The 12,044-nt window shown below is 37.6% G+C and overlaps 1 protein-coding gene across 4 annotated transcripts in view; it reads left to right on the top strand.

Moving 5' to 3' along the window:
• The window catches only part of ESYT2 (extended synaptotagmin 2), a 60,441-nt gene that overhangs the window by 934 nt on the left and 47,463 nt on the right, over nucleotides 1–12,044 (top strand). The gene's annotated exons all lie outside the window — the stretch shown is intronic.

The following is a 12,044-nucleotide window of genomic DNA, read 5'->3' as shown; positions in this document are numbered from 1 at the left end:
TGTGTGGTCATGCCAAGAGGGTGGGTGAGAGGGTTGCGCTCTCTCCCCACCTATTGAATTCCTGAACAAGCATTGGAATTTATTTCCTGGGGTTGAAAATGATGGCAGTCAAAGTTCAACGTGTCTGGAAGGTTTGAAATTTAGGAAAGGCTGATGGGAGTTAATCTTCTGGGTACAGATCCCTGCCTTTATGGAAATGAATCTGTCTCTTGGGAAAAAGTCTTTGCTTTGCTATCACCAACTGTTTTCAACCCCCTGTGGATAGAAACCAGGTTGGGTGGGTGGCACCAAGTTTTCTGGAGAAATAACTAGGTGCTGTCTGAGGTTGCATTATTTCATGAGGTGTAAGGGGAAATGGATTTATGTGTTTTTTTTTTCTTTTACGTCTATAAAACAATTGTTTAGGTGATTGAAATCATGCAGGGGCCTAACCCACTACACTGTATTTTGGTTTGCAATATATTTAGAAATAAGGATCATACCATGTACTGTTTGCTCATGCTTTTGGCAGTATTTATTTCCTTCCTGATAAATAACTTCTCTGGTTGTCTTTTTGTTTTCAGGTCAAATACAAAATATTATTTCTTTTGAGTCCCTTGTTAAGAGCACTAAGGCACTTTTGAGCTATTGCCTCGTGTGCGTCATAGGATATAACATTTGTCTTGGGAGTCTTGAGATTTGTCTACTCTACACGCTGTACAGTATACAATTGTAAGCCACTCAGAATCAGTTGGCTGAGATGGGCTATATAAATTGAATAAATAAATGCATAAATAATGTGTAAACTTTGTCCTATTAGCCAACCATGCCAAATAGATGTTGCCTCTGAACTTGTAGAAAAAGGAAAGGAAAGTTATTTTTAAATGCACAACATTCTTTGGATAATACCTGTTTGATCTCAGCTACCTGGCTGCTTATCTGCACATTAGCATGAACTTCATAAGTTTTCTGAATAACTGTTTTTATTCCAAATGAGAGCACTCTTTCTTTCCCCCTTCTTTTTGTAGCTGCCTGAAATATGAGTAATTAGTGGGTGTGTCTTCCCTAATAGTCACTAGGATCCTTATTGTGTAAGAAAAAGTTCAAGAACTGCTTTTGCTTTTTTAATATTAAAAAATCATAAAAGATTAATAGAACTTCAGTATGACACACAGGTTCGTTCATGCTATCTCTCATTAAATATTTAGGAATTGTTTACAGTTAGGGACAGCTTGCTATTTTTTAAGAAAAAATGTTCAGTCATAGTGAACTAATGAAATTCTCAAACTGTAGCCCCATGAAATTAAATTCTAATGTTCAGAGCAGTCACTTGCTCTTTGAAATATATCTTGTCAAGAAAAGAGATGAAGAAGATAGAGTCAAATGTGATAAACAGCAGAAGATTATCTCTGTAAAGAAGAGATAAAGAAGATAATGCAAGGCATGGCTGGTTCATGTTTGATATTTTACAGAGTATATACAATGTATATAGGGAAATAATATTTGGTTAGCAGTTCTGGTTGAGAACAATAGATATCACACCCCTCCATCAGAGGTCCTTGTGTCAACTCAAAATTGGTTCCAGATCTGTTTGATTGGATCAAGTTGTTTTGAGAGCCGAGTCTTTTTTCTCTCTCTCATTGTGTCGATTTATTTGAAGTGGAACAAAGCTAGTCTTTTTTTTCTTCAGTATTAGAATTTTATGAGTGGTTCAGTTTCTGCTTGATCTGAGGTCTGGTCTCTATATCTTACAAAAAGCTTTCTAAGAAAAATCAAACATAAATGATGGATTTTATTTTCTTATTTATTTATTAAACTTGTATACCACCTATCTTGCCAGAAACTGCTCTTGATGGCTTACAGTCAATTAAAATTAAAACATTAAAATGATAAATAAGGATAATACATTTAAAATGCATTTAAAATAAAACTTAGATAGGATGGTGAGGGGGACAAAGGGTGCATAGGAAGGAAGTAGACTGTTATTTACAGATAGTCCTCGACTTCGACCATAATTGGGCCCAAAATTTCTGTTGCTAAGTGAAACATTTGTTAAGTACATTTTGTCCCATTTTACAACTTTTTTTTACCACAGTTAAGTGTATCTGGCTTTCCCATTGACTTTGCTTGTTAGAAGACTGAAAAGGTGATCAAATGACCTCAGAAGACTAATGTTCAGAGCAGTTACTTTCTCTTTGAAACAAATACGTCAAGAAAAGAGATGAAGAGGTCATAAATATGAACCAATTGCCAACAAGCATCCGAATTTTGATGTGATCATGAGGATGCTGCAGTGGTTGTAGGTGGGAAAAACGGTCATAAGTCACTTTTTTCAGTGTTGTTTGAACTTCGGATGGTCACTGAATGAATAAGTTGAGGACTACCTGTATTCCATCAACCACTTCTAAAGATCCACATTTTCATTGGGGCCCTAGGCTAGTTGGCGCAGCCATCTCTTCCAAGTTCCTTTGGAAGACTAAAAGAGGGGGTACAGATCTTGTTCACAAGTATGACAAATGCTGTTTTGTCCCATAACTGGGCCTGAAATTGGACTAAAAAAGGAAAGATGGGACACTGTATGGAAATTGTTCAGACAGCTGGGGTAAAGAGATTTTTTTTTAAGGAGGGGCAAACCAGGTCCTCCTTAAAAGATCTTGAAAATGTCTTCTCCTGCAGTGAAGAATTTATCATTGCCTGAACTCACCCAGTTGCCATTGCCCTGAAGGTTTTCGCCAGCCAGGAGAAACAAGGATCTAATTGACAGGAGGTTGCATTGATAAAGTACTGAAGACTTTTCCTTTCATCAGGTCCAAAGGACCAAACTCTTGCCAGTAACCAGGTAGAAGTTTTCCCCAGGCATCTCACATGGACCTGCATTACACCTGCGTTCCAACCAGGAACGGATCTCAGCAACTCTTTCCAGGTGTTCCTGGAGAGAGGGACTCTGAAGAGGGACTGAGTGACCCTGAACAGGGCTACCAAGTGATACTGGACACCACAAAAGAGTACAGAAATAAAAGTAGTATTGCCATGAGGTAGGCCTTAACAGTAGCTCTGAGACATGTCCAGTTGGCTTTATCATTCATTTTTCCCCCAGTGGTGCTCTAAGCAGCGTCTCAGTCATTTTCAGAACCCACAGCTTCTCTGTAAACCATGGGGAGTATTGGGAGTGATGGGTCATGAGGGGCTGCAGTCCTGTCAAAAGCCTCAGCTGCCTTATGGTTCCAGGATGTGACCATGATTATGGGGCAAAGCCCTTGGGAAATCTCCCAATTCTTCTACACAAAGAAGTTCTACACAAAGGTGCTTTTCAAAAGGTAACTGAACTTTCTTAGTTTTTTTTTCTTGAAAAAGTTTTTCTTCTCATCCAAGAAGCTTCTGAAGTTCTTCTTGTATGAGAAGCGAAATGTTTTTGAGGGGAAAAAATAACCCAAGAAAGTCCAGTTGCCTTTTGAAAAGCACCTTTGGGACAACCATGAGCTGGATGATTGATAATCTCCATAGACATTTAAATCCGTCAGTCGTCAGGAACAGACTGCTTGAATGGGCCTTTAGATAATGTGATTTTAATAATGTAAGAGGAAGATGTTATGGCTTGAAAACCTTAAAGGCAAGCAAAAGTATTGTAGTTGGCTGGGCTTTCTTAAAAAATAAATTAAGGATAATGAATCTCAATTGTATCAGTGAGTAAGAAAACTAAGAGACATTAAAAACAAATCATGGTAGTTAAATAAGCAGTTTATGAAGGAGCTGAGGCTGAAGAAGGTGCTTACATGAAATGGAAGGTAAGGCAAACAGCCAAGAAAGCTGAGAAATGTAGCAATGAGATTAGGAAGGCAAAGACAGAAAATGGCCTCAGGCTCACAAGGAAGGTTTCTTAAAAATAATTCAATAGCAAGAGAAAGGCAAAAGAAATAATTCATTTCAAATGAGTAGAGAAATCTTGACAGATGACCAAATCTAAAAGGCAAAATGAAGTCAGCAGCTATTTTGCTTTTGCATCCAAAGAATATATATTCATTCATTTATTCACTTAAGTGAATTATTAATTAACAAATACCATTAAAAGTTGGGAGGAGAGGAACAGTAAGTACATGGGGAGAGGTGGGGTTTTTCTTAATCCATGATAGCATAGATTTTAAATGAATATTCAGAGGGAGGGTTCATGTCAGTAAAGATGTGGTAAAGAAGCCATTTTGAATGTGTTCAAGTTTCCAGGACTTGAGAGGTACCTCCTAAAACAGTGAAGTTGCTGATGGAAGAACTGCTGTCAATCTTTGCCTGTTAGAGGACTTGTGAAGAACAAATATGGTCCGCTTCTTCAAAAAAAATAGGATTCAGTAATTGTTGACCAGTCAGCCTAGCCTAACATTAATATTTAGCAAGATGTTACAGTAGATCAGATAATAAGCATGTCATTTGAATACTTGTAAATAATGCTTTGATTGCTAAGTGTCATCATAGCTTTGTCAAAAATAGGTCATATAAGAAAAAAATGATCTCCTTTGATCAGATAATTATAGTAGTGAAGTAGGACAATGCCATGTATATAATCTATTTCATTTCAGTCAATATTTCAAATAATATTTTACCAACAAGCTGTTAAAATATAACTTGGATAGTATTATAGTAAGATGGATCCAAAATTGGCGGACTAACTGCACTTAAAATCAGGATTATTTGATCTACCTCAAGTTGGAGAGTGGTAGCCAAGAAGGAAATATATCTTGGAGCCACAAATCAGCATGTTTATTAATGGCCCAAATATTGGGTTTGATAAGCTGCTTATCAAATTCATAGATGAGCTACAATTGGAGGAATCTGACTAACACCAAGGATGACAGAATAAGGTTGCAGTCTAATCTGGACAGATTATGAGACCGCACTGAGAGGAAAAGAATATCTTTTAACAAGGAGAAATGTTAGGAATTACATTTACTGTAGAGTAGAGAAATATAGTCAGTGCATACAGAATGAGTAATTCATGGCTTGGAAGCATTACATTGAGAAGGGCTCTGTACCAGAAGATCATCTGACTAAACAATCTATTCCCTTTAGCATATTAATTTACTAAAAATTAACAGCTTATATGAGAACAGGTTTAACTACTATCTTTGAAACTAATGCCAGAAGAGCTCAAATACTCGAAGGTATAAATATGCAAATACAGTTTTAATCATTTTTACTTGTGCACTCTTTATGTAGTATACAATTAGTATGAGATGTTAAAATGTGTGATATTGTCAGACTGAATGCCTTGAGGACCTGTTAAAGGAGAATGTTGAGATATATTTGTCACATTGTTTGCAGCCTATAATGTAATCCGGTTTTATGCAAGACAGAAGAAAACACTGTTTTGATAAAATATCTGGAAAACAAAAAATTAAAAATAACCTGGAATATATCACCTAGTTCTATTTTTAGGTCAAATTCAATACTTCTTAAATGGTCGTATTAGTTATGCGTAAAACCTTAAAAAAGAACCATTATCAACAAAAATTATTCAAACAAAGCTGTCAGAGCAGTTTGTATATAACAAGACAACCTTTTATCCTTTGGGACTTCCTTTGTCAATATTTACTTATGTTAAGAAATAAACAGAATGACTCATTGATGGACAAAAAAACAGTTGTGGGCAGGAGTGACTTCCAGTTTCCTGTCAGCTTTCCATTGACTTTGCTTGTGTGGGAAAATGACAGGGAACATTGGAAGTTATGATCATATGACCAGTTGTAGCAGTACGACAGTGGCTACAAGCTTGGGAATAGAAGTTGTCTGAAGGTCCTTGAAATTTCAATTCTATGAGAGTAATGGGTCTTATATTTTGGACATATTCTTTAAATTAGCACATTTGCAGTAGCTTGTTTATTCCTAAGTGGTTGCTCTGGAATCCACTGTTTTGATTAACTGAAGGTTACAGATAGATAACACTGAGAGTTTTAGTAGCATGTAGATTAATGGGGGAAAAGAGTTGAATCCTATCCTTGGCTTATAAACCCAAAAAGAGAAATGATATGAAGGGAAGAAGAAGAAAATGAGCAGGTTCATATTTTCATATTATAAGTTTTCATATTATAAGTTTCCATCCATCCATCCATCCATCCATCCACACTTGGGGAAATCCAGAGTTTAGGAGAGGGTAGCGTTTGAGCAAGGCTGGTGCAATGCATTTTTCAAATTATCTGTACTATTCTCGCTGTACCTACTCCCAAAAGCACTGCTATGCTGCCTCTTTTTGACAAGGGATGGCAGGAAGAGAAGGTGTTTGTTGAAAAGGTAAGTGAAGAAAGCTGGGAGTGCACCAAGGATGATATAGGATAGTCCAAAGCAGATTCAGTTCAACTTCTCAGCCATAAATGATATGGCAATATAAAAAAGCAGTGCCTATATTAGATAGCAATGATCTAGAAAGATATAGGTAATCGTTGATTTACAACCATTGGTTTAATCATGGTTCAAAATTATGACAGCCTCATAAAAAGTTACATATGACCTATCCTCAAAGGTATAGCCATCACACCACTGACCTCAAGTAATTGCAGTTAGGGTGCCTGCCTACTGACTTGCATTTATAATGGTTGCAGTGCCTTCACTGTGACTGAACATTTTTTTCTTGAAAAATGTCATGATTTGCGATCTTCCCAGCCAGCTTCCGACATGCAAAGTCAACTGAAGCCAGATTCACTTAATGACCACATGATTCGCCTAACAACCACATGATTCGCTTAATCAGGGTAAAAATGGTTGGAAAATCTAGTCCAATTATGTCATGACTCTTGACTACATTGTTTTGTGACCAATATTCCGGCCCCATTTGTGGATGTAAGTCGAGGATTATCGGTATTGGAGATGGATTGTCACCTTAGTGATAGTGGCAAAGGCATCATTTCATACTGCACAGAAGACATAAGAGTGATTATAGCACAGCTAGATTAAAGATTTTAGGACGTCTGGTTACTGATGTTGCCATGAAATTGCAGAGAAAGAATCACAGTATGAATATAAAATCTAATAAACATGAACATGAGAAAGGTCAATAAAAGATGAAAAGAATCAATTACATATTGAAATGTCAGACTTCAGCAAATTGATGCAGAATTAGACATCTCAGGAGATCATAATGTCTGCCACTCAGGATATAAAAGACAAAGAAGGAGTTGAAGATAGTGAGAGGAAAATATCATTGGACTGAAGGATCTAAAAACAGTATATTGATAGTTTTGAGCTTTGGTATTGTAAAAGAGTCCTGAGAACACCATGGATAGCCAAGAAAAAAAGGAAGGAAATGGGTCATAGAACAATTAGTGCAGTTCTCCTTCAAAGTAGAAATGATAACATTATGCATATGCAGAGAGCTACTTGTGTTGATTCACTGCTCACTCCAGGAGTTCTATCCTGAGTGGCTCAAGGTTGACTCAGCCTTCCAACCTTCCGAGGTCTGTAAAATAAGGACCCAGATTGCTGGGGGCAATATGCTGACTTCGTAAACCACTTAGAGAATGCTGTAAAGCACTGTGAAGCAGTATGCAAGTCTAAGTGCAATTGGTATACAATTCAGCAAAAAGTGGAAGGAAAGAATAACCAGCAATGCAATAGTCACAGTGGGTGACTGAAAATCTGAAGACCAGGTTAGGAGTAGATGATTGTGGAGAAGATCTGTACATGCATTGTTAAGAGTTTATACTAATTTAATGGCACAGAATTGCTCCCTGGTTTACTACAGGTATCAGCGCTAAGAGCTAAACATGGTTAGCTCTTAGAAAACTATCAAACTTTAGGCTATTAAGCTATAACAACACTGAAAGGTCTTCCTCAGTCTTCATTCTCCAGATGAACATCCAACATTACTTCAGCCTACCTGCATGAGGCATGTCCCAGATTTATTTGTTTGTTTGCTATATATGTTGCCCATCCCCCCAATAGGGCAACTCTGGGCAGTTTACAGAACATAAAAAGGTAAATAGAAAAGCAATTACAATTTTAAAAGTGCACACATTAAAATGTTAAACTATGCAAAAAACCAAGGACAGAATGGAGATGGTCTTATTCAGTCAACCCCCTTCAGCAGTGAGGCCCTTGTGGCTCCAAGCCAACCAGCAGAACCAACTTTTAATTCCCTCCCCGGAGACACAGGTGGGATGGGCTACTTCCATTGGAGTGAGGCTCCTGTTTCATTTTTGTTGTCTTTGCATAAGATTTTTACATCAATAGTGATTTGTAGTGCGGGTATAGTTGTGGAAAAATGAAATATGGGTGGGGGGGGGAATTCCACCTCAGTCATTGCTACATTTATTACTGTTCATTGTCTTGTTATAGAGGAATTTCTGCTTTTGAAAATTAGCAGTAGATTGCCCCTTGTCTCAGATACAATGAGCTACAAGAAGTATACCACATGGATGTTTAAAAATCTGATAATGTGACCCAAAATTTATTGTGGTATTAATTTAAATATTGTACTGCCATTGGCTGTAATAAAACCTGATAACCTTAAAATAGAACAATCTTTGTAATCCCTCCTTGAGTGAAGAGGCATTATATTCCTAAAATATGCATGTAAAGAGGATATCATTCAAAAAGATAAGCAATGCTATTACAGAAAATGCGGAATGTCAAATTGCACTTGTTTGCAAACATACATTGAATCTTGAAAGAGTAAGTAACCATATTGAAGATTACTTCACTTTTAAGAGTGATTTGTGCTGTATCAATAATAGAGGTGCTCATGGCAGGACACTGGCCAATTTTGCAAATATTTATTTCCTTATATTTCTTTTGTCTTTTTTATCATGTGTATTTCACTGATTAGGTAAAATTAGAAATGGCCCTGACCAATAGTAAAAAGTTAAAAAATTTTCCTATTAGTCGTGTCCCACTCTAGGGCATGGTACTTATCTCCATTTCTTAGCTGAGGGAGCCAGCATTTCCAAAGACAATTTCCATGGTCATGTGCCAGCATGGCTATACTGTTACTGTTACTTCCTACAAAAGTGGAACCTATTAATCTACTTGTATTTGAATGCTTTCGAACTGCTGAGTTGGAGCAAGGAACAGAAGCTCACCCCATTATTCGGACTTCAGGTCTTAAGCCACAAAAGTCTTTAACATCTGAGCCATTGCGCTCCCTCAGATCAATAATGGAAGATCTATTTTGGAGGGCTCCACTTTAATCCTTGCTATTTCCAGATAAAATCTGGATTGGAAATACCATGCTTTCTTTACAGGTAGTCTTTGACTTATGATCATAATGGAGCCTGCCTATTTTAGTTGTAGTCATAAAGCAGGTCATCCGTGGAACCAACCTGGTTTTATGACAATTTTTGTGGCAGTCATTAAGCAGATTCACTGTTCGCTATGGGGCATTTTTTTTTTTGGTCAGAAATGGTCTAAATGTCGGCTGGTTGCTGAGTACCCCAAATACAGATCCATAACTGCATAGAGTGGATGGCCATCAGAACTTCGAAATAGTACCTTTTGGGAGTCCCTCATAACTTCAAACAGTCTCTAAGCGATCAGTCGTAAATAAAGGACTACCTGTATAAAGGACTACCCGCACAATTCATCAAGAAGAAAGGGCCACATAGATAAATTAAAAATCCTTGTGGGCTGCAAAGAAATACTTGAAATGCCAATCAGCTGTTCTGTGGTTGTTTAGAGCAGGGCAAACACAGAATCTGGGTGAAGCTTGGAAGTGCTTAGTACTCATGTCTTTCAGAGTGGCAGCAACTGTAAAGTTACGACTTTTTTAAAAAGGGGGGAGCTGCAAAAGGCTGCATGATGGACAGGATGTTGTCTGATCTGTATATTCTTAGAATCTACTAAGCAGTCATGTGAAGGCAAAAAGTGATTGGCATTAGGAAGCGTTGTACATTTAAAATGAATATTGTAATCTCATTTCAGAGTGGCACTAATCAAAAATCTATGGTCATAAATAAGGGTGATTGACATCAGCAACGGTTTTTAGAAATTTGGTCTCTCGACAGAACTAGTGCAAAAAAATCTTGCTAGTGTGTGGCATTCACTTGCTAGAACCCATTCTAAACAACCTTGACATTTTCCTTGCTTACATTTATTTTTCTCTTATGCTGTACAAAGGGTAATGTCATGAATTAAGTCAGTCTTCCAAAAAACTTGGTCACCCTGTGGCCCCATTTGTGAGTACATGAAAGATGACCCAGCTTGGATAATGAAAAATGTTTGCCTTTTCATTGCACTAGAAAATATATCTGTAGGCAGGCTACATTTCAGATAATTAAAAACTAGATTTCCGTTGCTTGATATATCCAGATGCTTTTGTTTCCATATACATGCTGCAGTATTGTACTGTATGAAATAAATGGGCTTTCTCAAATTTGATCTAAAAAAAAGATCTTACTTACATCCGTAGAAGAGGCATTGGTGTATGAATTGATAACATTTTTATTTACTTTCAGTCTTCATATCTGCTTTCAGAAAATATCAGTTGCTTTTTCCTTTCATTTAAATATTTGTTTTAGTTGCTGAAATGCTTTGTTATATTAATACTCTTTTTTAATGAATCTCTTTAACATTCAGGCTGGGATTCAGAATTAATCATTGCTTAATGATTAAGGCTTTTTCAAAGCTAAACTGTCCATATGCTTGGAAATAAAATAGGTACTGAATTTCTCTGTAATGCATTTGTTTGGCTTCTAAAAAGGATTTAAGTATATACTGGTCAAGGTGGTGGCTCACTTGTAGAGTAATGGAGTATACTTTTTTAGCAAGTTCAAGCAATGAAATGACTTATAATGGTGATAGTTTTTGTAAGGATGCAATATATTTACTTCTTTTTCTATTGAATATAATAAGGTTCCCCCCCCTATTTTCTCCTTTAAGTCATAATCATATAAGGAAGCATTATCTAATTCCATTGCTGTGTCCTCCAGAGCAAGTTGTTAATTGTTTTAGCTTATACTAGAAATGTATTGGAAACTGAGAATCTGTAGTTTACTTGGAGAACAAATTGTACAACATAGAACACAAATTTAAATTTTAATTTAAATGTTATGCTATGATTCTTATTAAAAGAAAGCTTGAGGAAGCTAACTAAATATGCAATTCAAGGATGTAGAAAAAAATGATCAAACGTAATTGCAAATAATGTATTGATGAAAATAGATGTTTAAAATACTAGTCTTTTTTGAGGTGGGGGGGGAGGCGAAGCTACTTGCAGGACTACTTCTCTCTGAATGCACCTACCTGTTCTAGGGTAGTTATGCTTTAGGTCTCATCCCTTATATATTACCACTTGATGGGACCTTCTCAGTGACTGCTCCCCAACCCTTTGGAACAGCTCCCCCCCCCCCGAGATCTGAGCAATATCTTACCCTTTTAGCCTTCCAGGGGGCTGTGAAGACCCTTGCTCTTTGCTCAAGCATTGGGTTAGGATGGGGGTTGAGTGAGCTACAAGGATGATTGGTTTGACATGGGGTAGAGGTTGAAAAGGAAGCATGCTTTTGTTTTTATGGATTGTTGTGAGCCACCTAGAGCAGGGGTGTCAAACTCAATTTCATTGAGAGCCACATTAGGGTTGTGTTTGACCTCGGGTGAGTGTGGCTGGGGTGGGCATGGCAATGCTGTGTGTGACATGGGATTCTGTGTCGGAGGCAACTATGATGGCCAAGTGCTAAGGCAGAACTTCCCTGAGACTTTCCTTCACTTTCATTATAATCTCCCTCCCTCCCTCCCTTCCTTCCTTTTCTTCTTTTTCCTTCCCTCTTCGTTCTCCTTTCTTCTTCCTTCACCTCTTTCCTTCTTTTTCCTTCCTTGCTCTTCCCTTCTTTTCCTTTGTCTTTTTCCCTTTCTTGTCCCTTGCAGGCTCAGATGCAAAAGAAGAAACATTTCTCCTTTTGTTTTGTATTTAGTTTGTTTTATCAGCCCTCTGCCAGTGAAAACCTAGCCTGCGCCTACTCCCCCGGCTCTGGTTTCGCTGGCAGAGGGCTTGGCTGCAGGAGGCTGTTGCTGCTGAAAATGGGGCATGGGGGGAATGCATGACCCTCCCCAAGCTCCATTTTCACTGGCAGAGGCACCGCAGGCCAGTCCTTTGT

This window comes from Notechis scutatus, chromosome Z, assembly GCF_049901735.1.
Source record: "Notechis scutatus isolate UNSWTSFEM ecotype Mainland chromosome Z, rNotScu1.2, whole genome shotgun sequence".
Lineage (NCBI taxonomy): Eukaryota > Metazoa > Chordata > Lepidosauria > Squamata > Elapidae > Notechis > Notechis scutatus.
Note: the sequence above shows the minus strand (reverse complement) of the source record. Positions and strands in the feature narration are given on the sequence as shown.